At 42.1% G+C, this 27074-nt stretch overlaps 2 long non-coding RNA genes across 2 annotated transcripts in view; both read left to right on the forward strand.

Annotated features, from left to right (window-relative positions):
- Positions 1-13218, forward strand: part of LOC118161448 — a 14927-nt gene extending 1709 nt beyond the window's left edge. Inside the window, exons 2-3 of the long non-coding RNA XR_004748032.1 lie at positions 12679-12811; positions 12992-13218. This is a non-coding gene — a long non-coding RNA (uncharacterized LOC118161448). The remainder of the gene's footprint in view (positions 1-12678; positions 12812-12991) is intronic.
- A 4567-nt stretch (positions 13219-17785) lies between these two features.
- LOC118161446 lies at positions 17786-22752 on the forward strand. The gene is made up of 3 exons (XR_004748031.1): positions 17786-17928; positions 21269-21383; positions 22366-22752. It is a non-coding gene; the product is annotated as an uncharacterized LOC118161446 (long non-coding RNA).
- The last annotated feature ends 4322 nt before the right edge of the window (positions 22753-27074 follow it).

Below are 27074 nucleotides of genomic sequence, written 5' to 3' on the forward strand. Positions count from 1 at the left end.
CCTTCCTTCCTTCCTTCCTTCCTTCCTTCCTTCCTTCCTTCCTTCCTGCCTGCCTGCCTGCCTGCCTGCCTGCCTGCCTGCCTGCCTTCCTGCCTTTGAGAGCAAGGTGACTTCATAAGCCAGGTCCAGAATCAGGGCTGCCACATGTGGAAAGCTACATGAAGGGCTGTGGGGAGCCCTTTTCATGCTCCTCTCTGTGGAATGAGCGTCAAGCAGTGTAGACCTGAAGCATTTCAAATACAGGTGTAGTCCCTGGCTTTAGCTCGCGGTTATTCCTGAGCTGTGATAAACAAACATGGATTTTTCACATCGTGTACATTTGCTTGTGTAATGCAGTCCTTTTATTTCCTTTGATGTGAAGTCAAATGAACAAATATACAAAATGGAAGGTACCAGCTGAGTGCATGTAGACACCACAGCTTAAATATCTGCATCTCAGTGAGCCACCTCAGGCATCTGTGGAGTCTAGAGCACAGTCCAACTTACCCGCAAGTATGAGGACATCCTCACTTGTTTAAAACTCACTTGTTTAAACATCCTCACTTGTTTAAACACTGAACACTACTAAAATGAAACAAGACCAAAAAAAAAAAAAAAAAAAAAAGTTATTAGCTGTTCAGAAAATGATTTGCTCCAAGCTAACTTCCACTCCAAAATCTGCCCCTGCCATTCTTCTGAGCTGGTGAAGATTGTCTTCAGAACTACATTCAGGCAGGCAGGAGGGCAGGAGAGTCCGTCCATGATCCACAGATACCTGTTTCATTTGTTTCATTTTATCAGTTAGTGCGCTTCACACACAAAATACCCCTCCTGCCCTCAAATGGGGGCAATTTATCATCACAGGTTTGCTTCTCTGTCCCTATCCTTAAAACTTCTTGCAGTCCAGCCATGTTAAGCAGCAGACTCTTATTTGACCGTCATGATCTTCTCACTCAAATGTCTAGCTGTACAGCACCAAGGAGGTTAGACAGCCCCCTGAGGTGAAGTGAATCTGTGCATGCACTGGTCTGGATGGACACGGCTGCAGAATAAGGTTTTAAAGCGGAGCTGCTTAAAGAGTGCTAGTGGATGTCAGGTTATTTGCATGTCAGAAACACAATCATAAACATCGAACATTTACAAGCCTTCTTTCATGCTCAAAGAAACCTGATGCTCAGCCATGTAGATGAATCATTTCTTTCCTCTCCATAGCAGAAAGTTCACTGGAATGGAAAGCAGCTCTTACAGATGAGTGCTTGAACTGGCGTCATTAACTATATTTCAGTAACTGGCAAAATATATTCACCTTGCCTGTTATCATGTAAATAATTTTTACTAAATGCAGTAAACCATCTTTGCAAGATTAGATTGGATTAAGCATGTTATAAAAATTACTTTAATGAAAATGTTTAGGTCTTAAATTGGATTTAAATATTATTTCCTATCACTTTAGGGCCTTTGTACAAAGGACAATAAGGTCCTTTATGTATAAATAGTTCAAAGCATCCAGCTTAAACTGCATTACTTGGGACTGTCCATGTTGCCTTTAATAACCCACTCTTAATTTGAAGTACTGAGGTAGAACAGTAATCAAGCCCATTTTCTAATGCCTGGAAATTCACTTTCTTGTATTAAAACATGTGATTTATATTTTAACAGTCTCTTAAAATAAGGTGCTAAATGTAGAGGTTATAAAGCACATAGTTTACCTGAGCTGCCACTGAGGAGCACTTGTATATCACACGCTTGCCTGGGCTGAGCCTTTAAGGCAAAATTAATAGGGATTTAAGAAGAAAACACTGCTACAACGTCACCAGACCAAGGACACCTTCCTCATCCTCCTCCTGCAGTGTGTCCCTGCTGTCTCTGCAGATGGTGGTGACCTTGTTCCCCAAGGAACCGCTCACCCAGTTCTAGCCAGGGACCCTGGGGCTCCCCATGGTTTCCCTCAGTGGCTTTCCACCTGGGGGAGGGCTCAGCCCAATCTCTGGGGCAGGAGGAGACCCCACCACTGGGGAAGGTAGATCTTGAGGGCAGGTCTGGATGGAGAGCAGGTCTGTCGTCCTGTCCCCCAACTTCCACTGGTGCCTCACTCTTCTTCAGATCATCTCCCATGAGCTGGAGCTAAGCTTCATGTTACGCAGCCACATACAATGGGGTTTTGCTAAACCAGCAATGTAGCTAGCAGATGAGCAGGCTGCACTGGGGATACAAACTTTACCATGGAAGCCATTGATCTCATGGGTCTATATTCTACAACCTCTGTCCAAGATTAAACCTGTTTCTTCTTCCACCAAGGTGGGCAGGAGGTGCCAGGAGCTGGCCTGGATGGGTGAGGGAGGTGAGAGGAAAATTCTTGGTACCTGGGTCCATGCCCACCCCACTCTGCTTCTGGGATCAGCTCCAAGCCTTAGTTTTGAGCTTGTGACCCCACAGCCTGAGGAAGACACCAAAACCTGTGCTCAGCTCCAATAACTGTATGCACTCTTGGTGTATCTCAGATACAATGGACATTAGCAGATTTAAATATTTTCCTGAACCAGATTGTGATCTTGTGTTTAGTACTCTATTCCAAGGAACTCAGTTTGGTAATTTGGAAGCTGCTTCCTCGGACAAGTCAAATGCTCACTCTAGCTGGGTTATCTGATGAGGATTCTCAGATATAAGTTTTCAGGGGAGGGGGTCTGAAAGATGGAAATGGAGGGAACTGCTGAGGTTTTGGCACAATCCTGCCTCCTCCTAAGTCAGAGCAACACTGTCTCCTCTCCTCACCTGTAGGTCTGCATTGTCTTTGAAGGAGATTTAACAAACCTTGGGCCTTTGCTGTTGTTTTGTTCTTTTTTGTTTGTTTGTTTGTTTGTTTTCATCCTTTTGCTTGGGATTCTTGACACTTTACTGAAGAGTGTTTTATCCTAAAATAACTGAAACCACTTCCACCTATATGCTTAGGTGACTTTAAAATGCATTTTTACATTAGTTGGATGGTCAGAAAAAGAGGATTACGCTTTCAACCAGCTGTTAGCCCTGGATTAGCTGGCTCCCCAGGGCTGTGGGCCAGCAGCACGGCACTGATGATTGCGCTGTCCTGCCTGCTAGGCAGCAGGATTTTCACCTACATTCTTGAAGAAAGACCCATGTCCACCACTTGTTTATTTTCTAGTGAAACATTAGTTTGCTTAGGGAATTTCAGCTATGAGGCAGCCTGTATTTTGAGAATTTTGTGGGCTTTCTTGTTTTGTCTTTCCATATTCTCTCTCTCTTTTTTTTTTTAATTTTTTTTTTCCTTCTTTATTTCAAATTAGTTCATTAAGAAAACTGGAATACCTGAGGGAGGGTGGGTGGGTGGGTGGTGGGGGTGGAGTCATTTTGGGGTTGTTTTTCAGACCCTTTTGATCTGGAAATATAGCATCCATACCAAAAGCATCTGGCCTGTATCATTTGGAGTGCCCTCCTTACTGAGTGTTGCTAGCAGGCTTTGTTTCCATGCCCTGCACTACACTGTGGAAATGACTGGGGTAAGCCCAGATGGGAATTTTGGAATCAGTACAAAAAGTGATCCAAAAAAAAACCACCAAAGTCCCTGCTCAGGGGCTACCTTGCATACATCTCCTAGATCTACACATTTGCCATGCCCTGTGGAGAGCTGTTGCAGAGACACCTTATTTCCCAGGGCTCATCTCTGGGTGTTAGGGTCAGCCACCTACTGTTGATGGCTGAGTCCCTACCCTTGTAAATCTTCGTCCCTTATGACAGGTCCCCCTCTGCTCATGGTTTGTCCCTGCTGCAGAAGCTCATTTTGGCTGTGCCTTATATCTTCTACTCGGGGATGGCATGAGAGAGAAAACCTAAGCAGCGTGAGATGAGCATGGGTCACAATGGTCATGAATGCAAGGGGTAAGTGCCTGCTTCAGAAATAGGAGCTGGGCATGTCAAGTAGCCTATAAATAAACAACTTTGGGGCCCAGGCTTTCAGACACATGTATATGTCACAGAAATGCCTGTTACAGCTCTTCAGCACTTTAAAACTGAAATTATAGCTACAAGCATGTGACTGGGAGCAAGAGTGTGAGGGGACCCGAGACGTATAGCAGGTCACACACAGCAGTTGTAAATTATGATAGAGCAATTTCACCTCCATGGGACAAATGGAAAGGTTTGCAGCAAGCAACCTGTGGCCCTGAACTAACCTGTCAGGCTTCATCTGTCTTATTTGGGGCCAATAGATACTGACTCTTAAGGTGGCAGCCGTACCCTACTATGTCTAAAGGAATCTCTCATACTCTCTAGCTGTCCCATTTGCCCTGTGTCCTTGCATCCAGAAATGCATCCCTGAGCACTCCCAGTGACAATGTGCCTGTGACATCAATCTCTTTTCTATTAACAATTAAAGAAAAAAAAAGATGAGTTAAACTGCCATTAAAAAAGAGCACAGCTGGGTTGGCTGGGCTGGTACATCTCCGTGTCAGTCTGCAGTGGGGGACGTGAACCACGCCAAAACAAAATACTCTTAGAAAATAAAAAGAATAAAACTCAACCTTTTCCCCCAATTGTTTCAATGTGTGGCCCCCACAAGGAATTGCATCAGCACAAGAGAAGTCGGGATGTGATATTGAAAATCACTCCTGCAGGTGGGAGGTAGGCAGAGGATCCTTCAGCTGAAGTGGCCACTGAAAGCTTGTGGTCACACAAAAAGGTGCCTGCACCATGGAAATCTGCCACGGCCATAAGTTTACAGGATAAGCCTCTGTGTTTGCAACCATCCACTCCTAAGAGATCAGAGGAAATAAAAACAGTATTGCAGCTTAACAGAAGTGGGCAGAGAATTTTGTGCATGACTCATATTAGTGGGCTTTTCCCCAAAAAGTGTTTCTTGTCTAGCACCTATCTCTAGCACCACACAGAGCCCACAACTTACACCTCAGATCAGCATTATCTGGTGTGGGAAGGTGTCCAAATAACTAAAATAAGCAGGAGAACTCAACAGAAGCCTCCTGCACATTTGGGCTGTAACATGATCTTTATTTCACTTTTTTTTTTTTCCTCTCAGTAAGAGGGCATGTGAGCTCCCTGAAAGACTCAAATACCAGGTAGAATTCAGTCTCATGATTAAAGGGAAAAAAGTATTAGGAATAATGTGTGCATTATTGGTGGTACTATTTTCACCACAGCCTGGGAGAGTCCTCATTTGACTAAACAAATCAGTCTGTATAAAGGCGTTCAGATGGAGATTGATTTGTTCTGGAGAGAGTCGAGAGATGTGCGTGGAAGGAGATCACACACCTTGGAGAAGAATGCAGGAGTTTCTCCTTTAAAGTCTTTCCCTTGTGATTTTAACCGAGGCACAAAATGAGACATTTTTTAAATGCATGCAAACCACAGGATTACTACAGAGGGATCGTTATCCCCAGCTTAAATGCAGAGCAGGCTGCCATTTAATTGTGCAGTGGGACCATGAGTGTTTGTTTTTGTACAGCACCTAGCACAGCTGAGACATTGATCTGGCTGGCCCTGGAGTGCTACAGTAATTAAAAACATTTGTCTAAAAATAAATGCTACTATTGCTTTTAAAAAGAATCCAGTTAGCACAGGTTGTATCAGCATAGTCTCATGTACTGGGGAAAAGCTCCTGGAATAAAGACTTTTTTATGCTGAAAAGTAATTGTGAGACTTGTTAATAAAGATGAACCCTCTCTTAAAACATCTCCCTGTTAGTCAGTTAGAGGATGTTAATGCTCCTTACTTGCACCTTCAATATCTCATGTTTTCATACATCAGCAAATGTAGAGGGCTACTATTAAGTGGTGAAAGTGCTTCATGCAGACCACAGTATGCCTTTCAGGACCTCTAATGTTGGGAAATCATTATCCCTTTTCCCCTTCATAGAAGTTCAGTCTAGGGAAGAACACCACCTCAGGAGACATCTATTCTTTTCGTTGCCATTATGGTTTCTGAGCAGCTGAACATTACTTGTTCTTGTGGTTGGGTCTTTCAAAGCCTTCCAGACAAGCAGAAGTCTGTATCTCTGGCTGTGAAATGTGAAACAAAAGAGATAAGTCCATAACACTGAAAATCCTTCCAGAGCAGCCACAGTTTGGTACAAAATAATAGGCAAGTGGTTCCTCTTCACCGAGTTCATCCTGGAATGCTGTGCTATTCTCCCATATCTTAAGGCAGCTCCCCTGGCAGGAGAGCTGGGGACTTTGGCCCCTGAAATCCTTTTCTGACCATTGCTGCTAACCTTCAGGCTGTGACTGCAGAGCCAAACTCTGCTGTCCCTCCTCAGGAGCTGAGTTTCTGAGAACACTCCCTGCTGCTTATCAGCCCCTCTTCAGAGGTGATGAATTGCTGCTGATAGTCCTCTCCAAGTGAGCCAACCACACCATGAGCTGTGTAAGGCTTCAACGTTGATTAAGGCACTTGGTGGTTATCCACTGGCATGGGTCTGTCATTATTAATTAAGCTAATGAAGAGATAAACATTGGATTTAGGAGCCATCCTGAGACATTACAAGTTTGTTCTTGCTGTATATCCATATGCTAGCATATGCAGAAAATGAATTAGGTAGCTCTTAATTTCTTGGGCTATACGTGCCAAACTGTATTTGCTCCTAATTTTAGAAAATGTCATCTTGCTTCAGGCATGACTGAAATTTTATGCCATGTCTAACTTTTAGCAACCTGCTTTCTGTCAGCCCACACCAATGGTGGCAACTCATGCTCTCTGTAAGCCTCATCTGGGCTTACAGAGTCCAGGTCTGCTCTGAGAAGGATTTTCAGGAAAACCCTTGGTAGGACGATACCACACATTATTTGAGTTCATGCTGGCCAGTATCCTGGGCTCTGAACCGAATGCACATTTTCGGCTGCCATGGGGCTTCCCCCAGATCACAGGTCCTCAGTCCTCCTGCAGCATGGAGGATGGCTCCTAGCAATCCCCAGGCTGCATGGACCCAAAGGGGCACACACGGGCACCCACATATCACCGTTCAGCACATCTGCTTGCACCACTCTCTTCTGGCACCATGGACCATTACTCTTCTGGCCAAGGGTTCAGCATGTCTTTTGGGGCCTTGCTGCTCTTCTTCAACTCATACCAGTGTCAAAGGCAGGCAAGAAGAGGGATCCTGGCCCCAGAAGCAGGAATATCTCCGGCTGTCTGAACATCTTCAGTCTCTGCAGAAATTAGTTGAGCTTAGCATGTCTTTTTGATAGATGCATTCCTGGAACTTGCAAATCTACAAAACTCACAGAAAGCATTATATGGAAAGGAAATCACTGTTGATTCAAACTGACATTGTGTATTCAAAGAAGAGCTGTACTTCTCAGGAGACAACAGAGAACAATGCAATTTCCTTAAACCTTACTTCAACTGGAAGAGGATGCAGTACGGTCTATCTTTAACCAAATATCATCACAAAACATATCCTAATGATGCCTCAAAAGAAAACTAACAATTTGTTTAAGTTCTGTCTGTGCATTCCTTGTTCTCTATTATTTTCTTTCCGTACTAATTCCTCAGTGTTCCTGGAAGTCTGAAAAGAAGAAAATATTAAAAGATAATTGTATTATTTATACACACTATTCTTCTCTGTTCCTTTGCAATCCTCTATGTCTTCTCTATGTCTAAAAGTCTGTTAATATGTTTAGCCCAAATAATTTTTAAGTTAAGAAAATATTTACCAATGATCTAATGGACATCTTCATCATGGTAGAAGTATCTTCATCTTGGTATGATATTATGGTAGATTCAAGGAATCATATTTAATAGGTTTTGAACCCTTGGTGCTCTGAATATCCTTGAGTTCAGGATATGAATCATGGAACTAGAACTTTCATCTCATAAGTATTTAACACACACACACACATGCAAAAATCAACGCAAAAAGTATTTAACACATACTGTTTTGCAGCCTAAATTCGGTTTTAAAAGTAAAAGAGTGAAATGTCAGAGTCGGGGGCACATTGATGTTAAGGCTTACATTTCTACTCTGACAGTTTATTAATAGTGCTCTCGAAAGCAATACAGTGGAAAGGAATTTGAAAATCAAAAGGAGCCTTTACATTTTTTCTTGGTAAATAAATGAGGTTTTGATTTAAAGTGTTTCTGTCTGTCTCAAAGTAGGGTGTATAGACACCACTCACCCCCCCAGCTTTGCCTAGCCTCTCCCTCCTAAACATTTCCTTTTTAGAGTGCCTCGCATTGTGCCAGGCACTTTGTTTGCCACCAGCCCGAGCAGATGGAAATGTGCGTGCCTTGAACAAACGTGACCTTGTTAGGCTGCTCGTCCTTCACGTGTGAGCGAGAGAGATGCAAAGTGTTACACCCACCGCCTTCCCGAGGGTGAAGAGACTCAAGCAGTGCGTCTGCCCTGCTGCGAGGTGTCTCCTGGTATCGCTGCCTCGATATGATCAACGCTGCAGCGACTGCTTTGCAGCATTGCCACGATGCTACAAAGCGTATGCTCGCCCCCGCCGACGCGTGCTCTCTCCTCACCTCCAGGAAATCCCACCCGGGGGCTAAATGTGGTGTGCTGGGGAGGCAGCCGTGGCTGTGGGCAGTGTGTGGGCAGCTTCCTTCTGGCAGTCACTAAGAGGGGAACCTGAGAGATATGCACAAGAATAGAAAGCAAGTGGGTGAATGGAAAAGGAGTGTAAATAGAGGTTTGTAAACAGTTTTGGTCCATCATTGATCTTAAAAAAAAATGTTCTCAAAAATGGCTGTAATCTATTTTGCCCACACCATGTTTTACTATAGAATAAGTGGGATTTGTCTCACTTTATAAAATACACAAGAAAGTTCTAAGTCTAAAGTCTGTTGGCATGGGGTCTCTGAGACACCCATATGGGGCCTCTGAGTCAGCCATATGGGGCAGGCAGAGAGGACAAACAGGCTGCCCAGAGAAGCTGTGGCTGCCCCATCCCTGGAGGTGTTCAAGGCCAGGTTGGATGGCCACACTCAGCTCATTGCCTTAATAAGAATAAAAATTGTTCCTCTTATAACTCTGTGAACTTCAGGCAGCCAAGCCCAACCCCTGCTGCGAGATGTGCTAAGAGGCTAAAGGCAAGGGCCAAGGGAGGGTACTGTTCCCAGCATGAATCACAGCTGTGGGCAACATTGTGGTGCCCTGAAAGTTCCCTTCCCATTTAAAACATCTCCTTAGAGGATGAGTGTTGCCAAGCATGAGGGAGTCCAAGAGACAGGCTGCAGAGACCAAAGCTGGGCAGTGCTGGCCGTGAGAGGTGGAAGGGGCGCAGCTCCCCACTGGCCATCCTAAATCTTTTGTCCACACCTCCAAACCTTTCTACAACTTCCAGACACAATTCGTCTTCTGCAGGCATTTCCTTCTGAATTCCCTGTACAAGGGAAGGAAAAAAATGTAATTAGATTATAGTAAGATACCATTAGGGATAAATGGGAATTTTTGTCTCTGTGGCACTACCATCCTTTTAAATGAAATAAATCTAGGACCTTTCAGCATCTTTGATTAAGATTACTGAAGCTTGACAATAGGCAGCAGAATAATTTGTCTTTAACCCTCACCCTTTTGTCACTGGAGGAAATCCACAGATTTGGGGGGATACGGATCGGGCTATCAAAAACTTCATGTGTGCTTTCCAGAACGGGCCATGTGGGTGACTGATGGCAGCTCTTAACAAGTATTAGCTCACTGAGCAGTTGTTAGCAGTAGACAAGCAAGATTTGAAAGACAGACAGACTGAAATCAGTAACAAGTTAGCACTCAGAACAACTTAAAAGCAAGCCCTGATACCTTTATATCTCTCCTTTGTTCGGGGTGGCGAGGGGGTTGCCAGCTAAAGCGTGTCCTCTCCTTTTAGGGTGTAAGACCCTGCTGTTGGCAAATTGTTTTCGTGTTTGGTAAACTGGCCAGCCTGTGACCTATTAGCTGCTGACAAGTGAAGAGGGTGCTCTCCTATCCTTGGGACAACAATCAAAAAATAATAGGCCAGATCCTCAAGCCTGATCTGGCACTTCTGTGGTGCACAGGCGGCGAAAAGGAGCTGGCAATCATCCGGCTGTAAATGGCCAGCCAAAAATGCCTCTCCCGGTCACCCCACCTCAATGGGAGGGCAAAATAAAATAGAATAAAATGAAGCAGGTGGAGGTCTGCCCCATATGGAGCTCAGCTTGACCCCGATCACTGTGTGGTCAGGGTTCCCCAGTGCAATTGGGTGTCTTAACCCTTAGGCATGATATAGCCTGCTAAGAAAGGTCATGGGGCCTGGTCCTGGTAGCCTTCATTTTGCAGATCTGCCTAGAGCAGGCTGCAGGTCAATCAGGTTACTCTGAGGCCTGCCACCAGCTTTCTGCCAGCAGTGTTTCTTGGGGCTATTCTTAGGCAGTGCTGTGTCTGAGGAGGGGAGGAGAGAGGTTATCAGCAACTTCTAAGCTGAATTTCTGCAAGAATGGAGAAGAAAGAAGAAAGATATTTGGAGCTCCTTGACTCTTTCCCAGTTGATCTTGACCCAAACTGCTCATTTTCTTTCCTTCCTGCTTGGAAATGCCTCTTTTTCCTTCCACCTCCTCACTGCCCTCCCCATAGGTGAGGGTTGGGAGGCAGCCCCATAGCAGGAGTTTTCTCCAAGCCTTGCTGGAGCTCTGGAGAAGAAAGAAATATCTTTCCTGGCAAGGAAAACATTGGCAGCATTAGTTATTGCCAATGCCAAGTGTTAAGAAAAAGACAAACAATGAGACAGTTTTCAACAAACTAGAGATTAAAAATGTGTCTCTGGATTGTGTTAATGGCCTCCTGATACTTTGGCTTGTGGTGTAAGGAAGGGTTGGATATGTGTGGGAAGGGAAGGATGTTACCTTAACAACTTTCTTTATCTATCACAAGACTTCAAGGTGTCACTTTGAAAAATGAAAGCTGATATTCTTGTTCAGTCCTGTGTCTTCAGGCCTGGAGTAAAAGATGAAGTTTTATTTAACCATTGGACAATATGGTTAATGGGCAACACCATGCAACTAGTCCTGGCCTTCTCTTAAACACCTGAGTTTCTGGTGAAGACATCATACAGTTGTCCTCTACAACAGCTAAGAACTGGGAGAAGTAAGCACTCTTGCAGTGATACATTTTGTTCACTTTTGCCATTTTGTGGCTGTGTAGAGCCTTATTTCCTTTGCCCAGATACTGGAAATAACAAACCATCCCCATAGGACTATTATGCTCTAATTCCTGAGTAGGACCTGACCCAGATTTTCCTTCAAAAGCATTCTCTGTTGAAAAAGAAAAATATATATATATTTTTAAATTGTTTCTTTATTTTTTTTATTTTTTTATTTTTTATTTTTTTCAATGAAATGTTTGCTTCCTAAAATTGATGTTTGGTTTGTTAGGAAAACAACTGAAATTAATTGAAACTTTGACTGTAGGACCTTATGAGAGCTATGGTTCAGCAAGACTAGGGGCTGTTCTTCTCTCTCAGGTTGGTTCGTCACCTGCAGCTCTGTATCCCAGGGAACCCGGCTCCTCAGCATGAAAACACGAAAATAGCACGGCCTGTTATAGGATCCTGGTGTGTGGAAATGATGGGGAGGTAAGACAGAGGGTAAACAGCTCTCAGCAGGCACTTCAGAGGCATTTCTAAAACACATTTGTTCTTTTTTTTTTTTTTTTTAATTATTTTTAGCATGACCTAGAGTTTTCTACTCTCTTTCTCTTTCTATCAAGAAAATTAAAATTTCCTTGCGAAACAAGGGAAGCACAAGAAGCACAGTTTTTCTGCTCAGCTGGTACAAACTATTTTTGCATCTGTGCCATTTGGCTCTCTCTGCAGATATTATTTATCTGTATTGCCATAGTGCCTAGGAACTCTGACAGAGACCAGAAACTCAAAGAAACCAGAACATTTCTTTTCTGAAGCTGAGGTAACAGATTTTAAACTGACAAATAGCAAATCCTTACATTTGTTTGACAAATCTCTTAGTACCTTTCAGACCAGGATGAGAATTTAAAATACAGATGAATTAAAACAAGGATGTGTTGAAGTGTCTTATCTATCAGATAATAAATCTGCAATGATGCCAATACATATGCAACATATACACCAGATACAGTAAGAAGCAGAGACTTTTTAGCAGTTAAAACCAAGAAAAAGGTCCTCCTGCTTTATATAAATACGAGATGGGAAAGTATTTTGTTTCCTTTTTCCTTTTTTCCTTTTTCTTTTTACAATTTTGTGTTAGTCTTGGTGTTATCAAAAATGTAGAAGTTCAAACTGCCATCTCTCTTTTGATTGGAGCATTTGGTGTGGATTCCCTGATGTCTAATGAGGAGGCAACTTCAACCCTGTATGTTTCCATGGTTTTATTTCTCTAACTAGCTTATTTTCTTGACTCCTGTAGGAAAACAAACAAACAAACAAAAAAGCAACAACAACAACAAAAAAACCCACGTATATATGAGATCACTATCCCTCTAACAACGTATATGAAAATTATCAAGGGCTCTTAGTGGTTGTTGGCTGATACACACACAGTATGGCCATACAAAAAGACATTTACAGCAATGTAGCAAACAGGTTTTTTATCCCTTAAAAGTATTTCAGAATTCTGCAGAGCCCAAGAACCTGAAAACCTTACCTATCAGGTTTCTCATATCAAATTAATTAGGAAAAGTATTTGAAAGATAAGTTCTTATTTTTTGCCTTCATGTTAGCATTTCAAAATCTTCCCTAGAACCACCTCCAGTGTTTTAAAGGAAATGCCATGTGGGAGGAGAGAAATAGTGCTGAGCAAGAGCAGGAACAGCATGGGACGGCCGTCTGCCAGGTTCTGCCTCGTCATCCTGAAATCCAGTTCTGCGGGAGCTGTGACTCACTTTCATGGATATAAAAGTAGAAAGTTTATACAAACCCAAGGACAGCTATGGGCTTTTATTGCCAGTTCCTTGCTGGCTGCTAGCTCTAGCTTTTCTTGCCTGGTTCTCCATCTCATCCCTGGATTTTCTCAGTCCTCAATTGTTCAGTCATTTTCTGCTTTAACTCCACAGCCTTGCTAGTTTTGTCACTTGGGTGCTGCAAGCAAAACAAGCACGCTGACCTTAGGAGGAGAAAAAGGAGGGCAGGTAGATCATATCGTATCTGCCAAGTTCATACCTGCACAGTGACTGACCTGCCAGATAGAGCTGGGGTGTCTGGGGCTGACTATCCCAGACAGTCTCTGCTGCCCCCGAGAAGAAACTGTTATCTTTCTGACAGGGTTTGAGAGAGAGTTGAGGAGGAGCAGGAGGGGAGTCTTCAAGCAGAAGAGAAAATGAGATGGGAGACTGCCTTGTCTCTGGGATTAATGGTCTTCACTGGCAAATGTTAAGTCAAGTTCAGACAGGAATCCTATCTCTCGTTCAAGCATTAACAGACAGAAAGATAGAGAGAAAGAAAAGAAGGAGATAATTAATCTGAAATGGTTGTCTCTGGTCCTTATGCAATGAAGAGTCAATAGGTCCTGGGCCACATGCAGATGGATCAGGCACCAGAGTGGGCAGTGTTGGTCAAATGCTCATAAGAGATCAACAGACCCCAAATCTCTTACCTGGTCAGAGCAAAAGACCTGCCTACCCCAAAGCTCAGCTCTGAATTTTCAGGATAAACTTAAATGGTACAGAAGACACTAGTTCACAGCCTGTGTGACTTCAGAAACTGGAGGGTTTGACCCTTGCTCATTGCCCTTTAAGATAACAGTGTAAAGCCTTTCTCTGCTTTTGGTACCTATTACAATTAAATAAACGAAAAGGTCACATAGACTGTGATTCAGGGTATAACTCTGGTCATTGTGCAGAGTTTTGCTGTGTCATGCAAGTGAATGAGAATACCGCTCTTGGCCTTTAAATTCATAAAGTAGCATATGTAGATTTTCCTCTTCATCTGCAGAAGTGATTTAAATTAGCACAGTGGGGAAAAACAAAAACAAAAACAAACAAACAAACAAACAACAACAAAAAACATCCTATGTAATGATGGTTTTACTGAACTACTGGGTCATATGATTCGCTTTCTGTATTTAGTGGGTTTTCTTTCAGGTTGCAAAGCATGGTAACAAAGCCCTTTTATTTCTTATAGTTCTATGATTTATCTTGTCCTTCTGCCTGCTTCTTCTACAAAGTTATAATGTTCTACCTGCATAACACTCATCTGCAACTCCTCAGCTCGTTATATCACAATGCTTTAGGACTTCCGATGAGGGTTAAATGGCAGGGTTAGGGATTTCTGCTTAGATATTTCTGCAGCTCATTTTTACACCTTCACTAACAAATTAGAGAGAAGGCACACAAAGGTCAACACACAGTCCATAAGAAAACTCACTAGTGAACAATGCATTTAAAATATTCAAATGGTCCATAGGACTGATTTGTAGTCAGCAGTTTCATTAAGAAATGGTAGGTGATTGCATATTAAGCTAAGTGGAGGTCATAAAAATTTCTGCCATATCATGGCTGCTCATTAGCCGGTGTCAAATAAATAGTTTGATCCAGCCACAATGTTATTTCTTACCTCAGGTTATCTAGCTGGGGAAGGTGTATAAGGAATAAACCTTTTGTACTACAAACTGCAGATTTGGAGAACAGTGTTACAAAATGACTCATAAACATGATCTGTCTATGTATGCTGTTATTCAGAAAATAATTTCCTTTTTGGGAGGAGGAAACTATAACAACATATGACCAAAATCCAGTCATCTTGGTAACCTGTCTCCAAAACTGGCTGAAAACATGTAAGTAGAAATAAGAGCAAGAATCCTTCTTCCCCACGGTAGTCTGCCAGTTTCCAAAAATCACTGTCACATTGATCTAAAATAAGAAATGTACGGTACGTCTAAGTGAGAAATTAAGAAAAATTTTAAAAGGTCACAGTTAGCTAAGTTAAGATGTGCTGTGCTGTAAGAGTAGCAGAGAGAATGGCAATTTATCAGGAAATACCATATTGATCTGCAACTCTATACTTCTGACTACAAATCATAAGAAACAAACAAACAACAACAACAAAAAAAAAAAAAAAAGAAAGAAGAAGAAAAAGAGCCTGTTTGAGGAAGCCTGCTTGGGATTAGGCATCTGTAGCATTTCCATAAGCGCATCTCCCCTATAGGCCCCCCGTCCTATAACACATTTCAACAACCAGAAGGTGATGCCCGAGTCCCTGCTGGACAGTGAACTTTGAGCATCATCCCCTTGTGCTTGCAGAGAAGCCAGTTTCAAGCCAGCAAGCACATCTCCAGAAAAAAATAATAATAAAAAATCTTTATTTTTATTAATGTAACCACTGTCCCATGGCTTCCTTTCTGAAGCTTTTTGCTGAGTCTTTCAAGAGCTGTAAACATCCGGATGTCTCTCATCTCAACTGAGAGAGCTCCCTGAAGTTTTCTTTGCTTGCTCTTCTGTGATTCACAGCTCTGACGTGAAACCTCTTTCAATGGAAAAGAGAGTCACTTCATGTGATCAGCAGGCCAACATTTTAAGGATCCCTAGGCAGCCCGCCACAGGAGGATTGTTTTGAGGACCATAGGACAAATGGAGTGTACAGTGATGGGCATTTCTGCTCTGGCGTATCCTAAATCCTGAATGCTTGAATAATTTACACTTATGCATAGATTTCTTGGTGAGAGGACAAAACAAGATCTAATAATGTTTCTCTTATGCAAGTCTCAACAAAATCATAGCTCTTGCTTGCCAAATAATGAGACTGCTGTTCTTCCTTCTTTTTTTTCGAAGGCTTTGTATGAATTTTTGCAGTCTTGGGTTATTGCCCTGGGGAACAGACTGTAATCTGAGTGACTGAACATACTGTCTTTGTTTTGACTTTGAACAGGGTCACTTCTAAATAAACTACGAATAACAAGAAAAATGCAGCAAACAAACACAGAAGCCTCCATGTGACCAGCCCAGACAAGAGCAGGCCTTTTGTATCCAAGCAATTTTTGCAGTGGGAAGTGGATCTGTTCACATTTGCAAACAGCAGTTAAAAATCCTGGTGATGACTGCAAGCTGCACATTCTTATCATGCTGATGGTTTGTGTGCTTCCTTACCCTTTCCATGAAGGGTTTTCTCAGAAAGAAGCCCCAGTCTGTAGTAAGAAAGTCATACGTGTTCAGATGAAGAAGACACTGGAAGGCTTCAGCATGGGTGGGCCATCAGAACGACCTAAGCAGAAGAGCAGAGGGTCCGTGAAGGGTAACGGGACATTCAGACCACCACAGATGAATGTCCCCATTGGAGGGGTGGGCAGAAAGTGGAGAGCTGGGGCTAAGGACAAATGTCCTCTGAATGACAATTGGCAGTAGGGTCTCTGGCAGTTGAGGGCACTGGGCTGCCCGCTCACTGAGACAGACTCACTTTTCCCAGTTGGCACAAAGGAATAATTTGTGGCTTGCCATCATTCCACAGATGTTGGTTGGTCCTAAGTCCCCCCTCATTAATCAGCTGGAGAAGAGCTGCACAGGGAGGAGTGCTTCTCTTGTTTTCTGCAACACACGTTTTCTGCCACTACAGCATGTGTGCCCACAAAAAGAGATATGCAGGCTGTGCATTTACTCCAGGAAGGAATGGAGGCAAAAATGTAGTTCCATATATGCCGTGGTCCCTTTGAGGGGAATTTTCCCAGCTTCCCTCCTTCAGTTTCATACCAAGCCTAGAAGCTTGCAGGACTCCAGCAGACTGAGCATCTCCAACAATCTCATGGCTGCAGATGCTTCTGGAACCGATGGTTAACATGAACAGATGTTTAGGGAATTAAAACAAAACAAACCAAAAAAAAACCCCTCTAGTATAAAATAAATATTTATTTATTAACTTTGGTCAGGGATGACAAATTTCTAGTTAATAAGAGTTTATCCCTGCTTTATGCTTTAGAACTGGTCTAATTAAAGTTCAGTCTTTTTCTGATTTAAACTGAATCCTCTGCTGTAAATCCTAACATGTAAGCAATGTGCTTATATGTGAGAATGAATGAGTGGGCTGGAAATATAAATACACCAGGGAGAAAAAGCAAACAGTAAAATAATAAGGTAAAAATTATTTAAATGACAAACAGTAAGCAATACTCTGTTTTACATAAAATAGGTAAGAAAAGCACATCAATTATAATTTTTAACTTAGTTATATCTCCTTGATGACTATAAAACTGTTTGTAGCTGCCTGAGGATACTGTGGGAAAACATCTACGTTTTAGCAGTGTTATCTTCTCCGTCTGTTCCTATGACTTCAGTGTACTGCTGTTGTGACAACAGATCAGTTACATCTATTCTAGTTTCCAACTGATTTTGGATTAATAGGTCATTTTAAGGCCTTCTCTAAATCAAGTGCATGCTCCACATAAATTATATGTGAGTCAGGGCATTTTGTTTTCTAAAGAAGTAAAGACAATGTTTTCTAAACCAATATATTGCTATAGACGTTCAGCCTCATTTTACCTTATTTGTTCTTTTTCCAATGGAAAGCGGAGAAATATGTAGCTCAGGACACTGTACAAACTTTCTCTGTTTAGCCGTGTGGTGTTAATATTTTATTCCAGTTCTTTTCAGTGTATAAACTTGGAGCTCAGTGAGGTAAATGGGAAAGCTGGAATTCACAAACATAGCTGCAAATCCCATCAGCAGTTAAAGACAACAGGTCTGAAACACTCCCCAGTGTGTATGAAATTCTCTGCACAAACACAAAGTAGTCACTCTGGGTTAAATAACATTTACAACTTAGATGTAAGAATACTTACAGAAATTATTCCATTTAAGCAAGTTCATCTTTTCCAGAAAGACCCTGCAGAGTCACTTGAAATTTTGTGTCTGACAGAGGAGAGAGAAATCAGCCAAGAGTGGCTCTAAACAGCCAAGATGTCTTGGTCAAGTGCAAGGCCTGGGTTGTGACAACAGAAGGGGATGTTACGTGGCAACTGAGGAAAAGCAGGAATATGTTTAGCTTCCAGCAGCACTAAAATAAACAGGTAAGAGTGCTTGCCTGGATGGCGATGTGTGTGTTTCACACCACAAAGTACTATCTGGGATATCTAAACACATTCCTGGCACATGTTCTTCCAGCCATCCTTCCTCTCCCACATCCATGACTGGGGCTAGGTCAGGCATATAAGCACCCTTATTCCAGTCACTGTAGCACAGCCACCAGTGGGAAGAAACCCAGTCAGTTTTACAAATGAACTATCAGTCCCAGAGACTGCAGTGGGCACTGCAGTGGCATTTAATGGGCCTTCACTACATGGATGTGACCTGCACTGTCTTGGTAGGAGCAAGTTCTCTATTCCATCCTGATGTGTTGAGACAACTTCTTGTGTTAACTCAAACCTCATCTGCTTCACAACCAAGGTCATAGTTCAATATTTTTCTGGGAAAGAAGGAAAGGAAAAAGAAAAAGAAAAAGAAAAAGAAAAAGAAAAAGGAAAAAAAAAAGGAAAGGAAAAGAAAAAGGAAAAAAAAAAAGGAAAAGAAAAAGGAAAAGAAAAAGAAAAAAAAAGACAGTAATTTCTCCCAGAAGATTTGCTCAGAGACACCTAATGATGGCAAATGCAGCATCTGCTTTTGTAGCTTGTTCCAGCAACTAAGTCTCACAGCTGAAAATGTCTGTCACTGTTTCTGATTTGAATGCACTTGGATTTAACTTCCATATATATATATGTATATTTTGTCACACAGGAAATTACACAGAAATTGCACAGAAATTGAGCCTCCCTTCAGTCTGTTTTTAAGAACTAACAGATTATTCCTGTCTCTGAGTACAAGGCAGTTTTTCCAGCCTTCAGTTCATCTTGGTAACTCTTCACTGCAGGCTCCATAGCCTTTCAAGTCCCTCTGAAAATCAGGACACCAGAATTACTTGCTGGTATCTATGTTGACAACAGAGCTAAATTTAATTCACTGCTCTTCTGATTATATGCCCAGGATCTAGGCTGCTGGCACTGCCCCGGGTGACTGTGCTGCTCCTTGTCCGGTGTCACCTCTCAAGCTGCCGTAGGGAGTTGATATTCCTGAGGATACCACTGCCCACCCAATGGGGATGGCTGTTTTTTTTTTTTTTTTGTCTAGCTGTGGTTCTTTGATGCCTGTGGTTCTTTGATGCCTGTGGCATCACAGCAGGTCTTGGCTGTGATGCCATACCTGACAGAGGATGTGCCCTCCTATTTCTTCTTCTGTTAAGCTTCTTTATCACGTAAATTGGTAATCTTGTCAGAAAGAGGAAATCAGACTTTTTAATGAACAGATCGATTGTTGATTTTTATAAACTGATTGATTATGTTCTGTTTGCTATTGTCTGAAGTCAGGCTCAACAGCCGAAGTTAGTCTGCTGCTGACACAGAATCAGCATGTTCCCAAACTTCTGGGATGTGCATGATGCTTCAAGATCTTTACACAGTTATTATCAGAAAAAGGCTATTCTGTGTTTTCACTAACACCTATACAAATGCTCTCTAAATTACCTTCTTGAATAGTTTGTCATCTCCCTCTAGCAGTTGGCTGGTATCACGGTAAGTATTTTGCTCTTGGTAGAACTACAATTCCTCCAGCAGTCTGTAAGCCTGATGGAAGACAAGCAGTACTGCTTCTGAACACACAGCCAGCCAGCACAGCACCCTGCCACCAGCAGTGCCCAAAAGCAAATGCTGAGGAAAGCTGATAAGGTCAGGTGAATAACTCCACGTGCTCTGCTGGCAGCCTGCCAGTATACTTCTACTTTCTCCTGTTTTGCTACACAGCATATTTTCTAATTTGTATGACTTGTCTTTACATTCCCTTCATTCACTTTTATGTATGCATACATAGATGTATACACTCTCACAAGCTCCCCCTTTCACTGTTAACAAGCACATAGTTTAGACAAATCTCTCTTCCTTGCAGAAGAGTTGCTTTTTAGCTATGGCTACGAGAACTTTTGGATATGCCACTTCAGTACCTCTTGATGTTTCTTCCCTGTACCGACCTTAGCTAAGCGAATCCAAATCCCACTGTAACACAGCTGATTAACTGTCTTCCATTGCTGGCTTGCTCAGGGAGCACATTCACACAATCTCCTGTTTTCCTCCCTGTTGATTCACTATTGGTCGATGCTTGCCTGAACATGAGCCGGCAGTGTGCCCAGGTGGCCAAGAAGGCCAACGACATCCTGGCTTGTATCAGGAATAGTGCAGCCAGCAGGACCAGGGAGGTGATCGTCCCCCTGTAGTCAGCTCTGGTGAGGCTGCACCTTGAGTACTGTGTTAGCTTTGGGCCCCTCGCTACAAGAAGGACATAGAGGCCTTGGAGCATGTCCAGAAAAGGGCTATGAAGATGGTAAAGAGCCTGGAGCACAAGTCCTGTGAGGAGCGGCTGAGGGAACTGGGGGTGTTTGGTCTGGAGAAGAGAAGGCTCAGGGAAGACGTTATTGCTCTCTATAACTACCTGAATGGAAGGGGTGGGGAGCTGGGGGTCGGCCTCTTCTCACAAATAACTAGTGATAGGACTAGAGGGAATGACCTCTAGTTGCACCAGGGGAGGTTCAGGTTGGAAATGAGGAGACATTTCTTCTCAGAAAGAGCAGTCAGGCACTGGGACGGGTTGTCCAGGTGGAGTCACTGTCCCTGGGGCTGTTCAAAGAGAGGTTGGATGTGGTGCTTGGGGACATGGGTTAGTGGGTGACATTGGTGGTAGGAGGGTGGTTGGACCTCATGATCTTGGAGGTCTCTTCCAACCTTAATGATCCTGTGATTCTATGATATTGTTCAAGTCCTTAGAGCAATTTTTCAACAGCATTGTGGAATATATTTAGAAGGTAGATCTGTTAATGTCTTGACTATATAGAAGTCTCCGCAAAAGGAAAAAGATGTCTAGCAGATAACAGGAATACTGTTTACATTATGCACTGCCATAATCTAATTAAAAACATCAATTACTATATCTTCGTAGGCCAAACATGCATGATGTAGAGAGCAAGAGAGAGTACCTTAGATGGGTTTGTCATTTGGTGAGTGCACTGTACAAGAACATGTGTCATTCATTTAATTTAATGTATGATAACAACTCCTTAACATGATTAGCACTTCTCTAATTATGATTGACGTGACAAATAGTTCATCAGTCTTTCCACATACGCATCTTCCATTGATTGTTAAAATGGAAAAGCAAACGCATTTGACAGGCAGCAGCCCAGCATTTTGGAAAGTTCCAGAGTCTCTTCCAGCAACGTCCCAGTAAATCTCTAATCGCGTCTGACATGAGTGGCTTTACTCGTATTACTTTTTCTTTCCTTTTTTTTTTTTTCTTTTTTTTTTTTTCTTTTTTTCTTTTTTTCTTTTAAAGCTGGTGGCATTTGGCTCTTGTGTTGACATGGTGTCCAACAGGTGGCTTTAGCTGTACAGTTGCCAAGTGACAGTGCTGACAGCAATAGTCTGCTCCTGTACATGAAATATATGGGGTATGACAGAGTCAAAGGACTCCATAAAGTACAAGGGAAAGATATACAGATAAGCTGTGGTCACTTTTCTTTTTCTGTGTTTTTGTTTGTTTGTTTCTGATGAGCTTATCTGATCTCTTCTCTTCTCACAAAAAGTCCTATTTTTCCCATTCTCTGACTCCAGCCTTTGCCTGAGGGCATTCAGAAGGCAAACACTGTGCATATTTTTTCTAAATATTCCAGGAGCTGCAAGACAAAGGTTTGATATAGAATGCCTTTTTTCTCTTAAAAAGTAACCCTTCGGTGCTCTTCAAAATTTGCAATTTCTTTATTATTATTATTATTGTTATTATTAGTGTATATGACATAGCAAATGCAGCTGTATGACAGTATCATCATACAGGACCTGGATTTTTGTAACTTATATCAATCCTTTATAGGAGAAGGAGCAGACTGTCACTTGTATTGTGTTGCTGACAGCCTGAGGAGTGTGTCACAGACACTGACTTGATTCCCTAGACACTGAAATGGCCCCCAGCAGGGGCCCCAGCCTGGCTCCAGGCTGGGGCCATTTCTTTCCTGTCAAAATGCTTCAAAATGAAATCTTCATACTCAGCTAGCAGAGAGAGTAGGAAACTGGTACCTGTGGTCTGGGACTTCGAAACTGTGCTGGAGAAAGGGGAGGGAGGGAGGTGAGGGATAGGATGAAAAGCCTAAATGTGAACCTGCCTCTTTGTAGGCTTGCAAGTCTTTTTTTTTTTTTTTTTTTTTTTTTTTTTTTTTTTTTTTTCCTTGGGGAGGAGGGTGGGACACACTTGCAAACCCAAAGGTTAGTTTCTGTAATCACAGTGATAATTATATAACAGAGAATTTATAAATGTGTGCTTATACTCTTATGGGCATTGCTTTAGCAGTATAAAAAGCCTTTAGACCATCCCTAGATGGTAGTGTCAGTTCAGACCCAAACCCTTCTTTAATACAATGCTTTCTCTGTGACATCTAGACCCAGACACCTGGCTGAATGCAGAAATTATTGGTGAGCAAGGTGGAATAGGGGACTACAGAGTATGAAAGGAGAAGCAGATCTGCCCTCTTGTGTAAAAGGCATCTACTGCATCTTTTTTTCTTGAATCTGAAGTTAATTTACTCCTTGTAAAAATACATGAGGAGAATATGGGGATGTTTTGAGCGTTTTAACCTTACCATGAAGTGGAAAATGAGAAAAGAAAGGATGAAGGCTGACATTCACACTTTAAATGTGATTTATATCTATGAATTAGTTTGTAAACCTAAAGGTTTATAAATAGACTAATGTGAGTAGTTTGGACATGAGAAGCTACTCTAAATACTTAGGCTATCAGACTTGAAACTGTGAAAATATGAGTAGTACAAAAACTCTAAGAGGGATAAATCTAATTACCAGGGAAACTCAACCAGCTGCAAATTATTACCCATTTAAAGTAAGCTTTTTTTTTTTTTTTTTTTTTTTTTTTTGTGGGTGAAAAAAATAGCTTGAGCATTTTCATTTCACTCATCACGGCAGTAAAGGCTTTGAGACAAGATTTGGGCTGAGACAAGCATATTTTGCCAGTCTTAATTAAACCAGAAAGGCACACAGGGCAGCTGACTTCATAGGGTTGGTAAGGTCAAGCTGAGTTTTTCTGTCCTCCTCCCTACAGCTGCTTTCTTCAGAAACTTCAAGTCCAGCAGCTCTCTTAGACCCTCACCTTCCCAAATCCCATGTATTAAGCACTTTAAAAAAAATATACTGACCCTTGAAAGCTTATCTGGACAACAATATCAAAAGATTAGACTCTTGGCCAAAAAAAAAAAAAAAAAGGAAATAGAAAAAAAAAGAAAAAGAGAAAATAAGAAAGAGAAAATAGGAAAAAGAAAAAAGTTAAAAGAAAAAAGAGAAAAAAGAAAAGAGGGGAAAAGAGAAAATTGAAAAGGAAAAAAGAGAAAAATGAAAAGAAAGAAAGAAGGAAAAAGAAAAAAAAAGAAAAAAAAGGAAAAAAAAAGAAAAAAAAAAAGAAAAAAGAAAAAGAGGGAAAAGGAGAATGACAAGGCACCACTACAGAAGAACCTTTGAGAAGACCATGAATTTACAGCTTAATAGGGCAATTTGGTGTGAAATCTGGATGCAGTTTTTAAACATAGGCCACAGCAAAAAGTTTGTTTACAATTTGTCTCTTCTCATCCAGTAATGCGCTTGGTCTGATGGCATCACTTTTTCTCTTCTTTGCAATGAAAAAACAATTACAGCTTGGGCCTGAGGATATAGTAACATGTAACAAAATGAATAAACTCTGCATCAGATAAGAATTCCATCATCCATAGAAGTGATAAATGCTGTTTAGGTATTTTTTCATACAGTTTTCATACTTCTCTTTCTCCAGAGTCTGTTGTAAGTGGCCCAGAGAAATAAGCCATAGAGTGATCTCACAAGAACTAGCCTACTTTCCTCTGCAGCAAAATTACACCAACAATACATGTGACCCACTAGACTGTTTCTAGTATAATTTCATTATGAACCCCTGCCCCCCACCCCTTATTCCCCCCTTTTCCCCAGGACACGCACAAATAAAAAAAGTGAACAAAGTAAATTTTCTGCCAATGAAATGAAAACAATTACTATTTTGGTTTCTTCTTCTCTGCTGATGGTCAACTGACTTTTTACTGATGTTAATTTGATTATTGCAGACTTGGGAGTCTGTGGATTTTTTTTTTTTTAATTAAACTACATATTTAGTCTCTGTCTAACATCTCAGGCTACAGTTTGAAATGTCAGTGATCTTGAAGCTCTGTTTCATTTTTGTTGGGGCCATCCTCTCTGTGCTGTGTGACCAGCATGGCGACAGTTTAACAGGCTACAAAGGGACATGTCAGAGCAGACTGGGAGAAAGGCAGATCTAAAGTTTTCATAGAATTGTAGAATCAAAGAATAGCTCTGTTTGGAAAGGACCTTAAAGATCATCTAGTTCCAACCCCCTGCCATGGATAGGGATGCCACCCACTAGACCAGGTTGCCCAAAGCCTGGCTGTGAACTCCTCCAGGGATGGGGCATCCACAGCTTCTCTGGGCAACCTGTGCCAGGGCCTTACCACTCTCTGTTAATCAGCTCTCATTAAAAGAAAGGCCTAAATAAATATCCCTTATAAGTACTCTTTACACAACATATTAAAATACTTCCCTTTTTCATATATGTAAATGTATGTATGTATATGTAATCTCAGGTTTACTTACACATCCACTGAAAGAGTTACAAAAGTGCAAAAGAAGCAGAACAAAAAACTATTAAGCAAAAGTACTATTCACAGAATCACAGACTCACAGAACGGCCGAGGTTGGAAGGGGCCTCTGGAGATCATCTGGTCCAACCTCTCTGCTGAGCAGGATCACCTGGAGCACATTGCACAGGATGGCATCCAGGTGGGGTTTGAATATTTCCAGAGAAGGAGACTCCACAGCCTCTCTGGGCAACAGGTGCCAGTGCTCTGTCACCCTCACAGTAAAGAAGTGCCCTCTCATATTGAGTCAGAACATCCTGTGCTTCAGTCTGTGCCCGTTGCCTCTCATCCTGTCACTGAGCACCACTGAAAAGAGACTGGCTTCATCCTCTCGACACCCTCCCCTCAGATATTTATACACATTGATGAGGTGTACCGGCAATCTACTCTTTTCCAGGCTAAACAGGCCCAGTTCTCTCAGTATGTCCTCATACAACAACATGCATAAAGTGGCCCCCAAAGAGGGGACCTGTTAGACTGCTGGGGAACAGAAAGCATGAGAAGATGCTTCCTGGCCCTTCTGCCATCAGCCCTCAGCAGCACCACTGCCCCAGGACTCTCAGAGAAGCCAAGACATCCTCAGGAGGTCTTTGGGCCATCGCAGCACTGCCCCTGCTGCTTGCTATTTCTGCAGAGGTGTCTGTCTCCCTTGCAGTCATTTCACCGTGGAAGCTTTTAGTGTAACTTTGAACTTGTATATTTTAAAAATGGGAGGAATTTGCAATAGAGTCAGCACATGGCAATATCTGGATGACTAATAGCTAGCAGAGGTTAATGTCCCTTAGCTTCCTCACAGGCCATCAACCCCTAGAGCTGATCATTAATTGCCTGAAATAGCCTATGCCATGGTCATTACTGCTTAATTATTCAGATAAAATGAATAATATCAATTCTACGACTTCAGTTTTCATAAATGGAGAACTCTGTCTCTTTTCTCTCCCAGGCAGGTTGCAGGCACATTCTACATTCAGTCCAGTATTTTTTTTTTCTCCCTGTTTTAATAAATGATGCTTCATGCCTGTTGAGCTTTCATAAAGGTAAGGACATTTCTTACCTGTTGGATAGCATATAGAACAGACAAATAACCAGCTTATATTCAGTTATTGTTGCATGACTGAACAAATAACCACAGAAATCAATCACGGCAAGTAATAAATGAACAAACCGGAACTTATAGGAAGAGCTAAACTCAAACTGCAGAGCAGATGCAGAATATGACACGGCCCTACTTTCTGGTCCCCAGCCACTCTGAGGGACACTTTGAGCTCAGACTCCTGAGTTTCCTTTCCTGAAGGCCAGAAAGCAGGGGGAAGCTGTGTTTCATTAAGATACCTAACTCGTACCACCCAAACCCTCACTACCCAATGTTCCTTGACATGTGTGTCTACAGGACAGTGGTGACCTCCAGCAGATCCCTGCTATAGATATGTCAGGCACCCGATATCCCCGGTGTACCCCTTTCCTTCCCAGGACAAAAGTCTACATGGGGTCTTTGTGAATCTGAAGCAAAATGTATGTGTACGTTTTGTTAGCTCCAAGGAAAGGTATCTGACCTCAAAACTGCAGAAGCAGTAAGTGCCAAATTCATCCCATCCCAACTGATACTCTGCAAGAAATGATGCACCAGATCCTCTCTGTGTGGATGCCTACACAATAGTGGCCCATGTTTTGTCTGGTGAAACTCTGTGGCCAGCAAAGTGGAAAAGATCACACTTGTCAGTCATAGCAGTTTCTTCTGCTTCGAAGATCAGTGAATTCGTTAGTTTGTAGAGTCAGGAGAAAAGAGGCACCAGCAGCCAGTCAAAGGTTCAGAGAGGTTTGGATCCAAGGTTTTGATACACTTCTTCAAAGATCACTTCCCAGCTATTAATTTTCACATCCCTGTGCATGCTTAGGTTTCTGAAGCTTGTTCTGACCATGGTATATTTCAGGGTACTGAAATTATTTGCAAGCCAATTGTCCATTGCAACGTATGTTTATTACTTTGTTTACATTCATTCAAAAAAAGGGCATGTGACAGGTCTGTATGCCTTACATCTGACAGCTCTTTTGCTGAGACAGATTGGCAGACCAAGATTTAAGCTTAGGAGAACATGTGGGGAAAATTTCCCATCTGATTAAAACAATGGTCATCATCTCCTCAGCTGTTTCTTTATAAACAACATTTTGAGAAGGGGTCTCTGTTCCTGTTTACGTACACATACAAGCCATGGGTTGACGAGTGGTGTGTTTCAGGGTCTGTGTTCAAAGCAGCCTGCTGTCGGGTCTTTGGGGGAAATCAGCCTCATGTGCATAAGAACACCCTATAAATCAGTCAAAGAGTCCAGCATGCATGCAGTGACCTGCAGAATTTCATGATCTGCTGCTCAATATAGCATTTTCTTCAGATTCTGCTGGACAGAGTCGGATATTAGCCTCTCA

This window comes from Oxyura jamaicensis, chromosome 1, assembly GCF_011077185.1.
Source record: "Oxyura jamaicensis isolate SHBP4307 breed ruddy duck chromosome 1, BPBGC_Ojam_1.0, whole genome shotgun sequence".
Taxonomy (NCBI): domain Eukaryota; kingdom Metazoa; phylum Chordata; class Aves; order Anseriformes; family Anatidae; genus Oxyura; species Oxyura jamaicensis.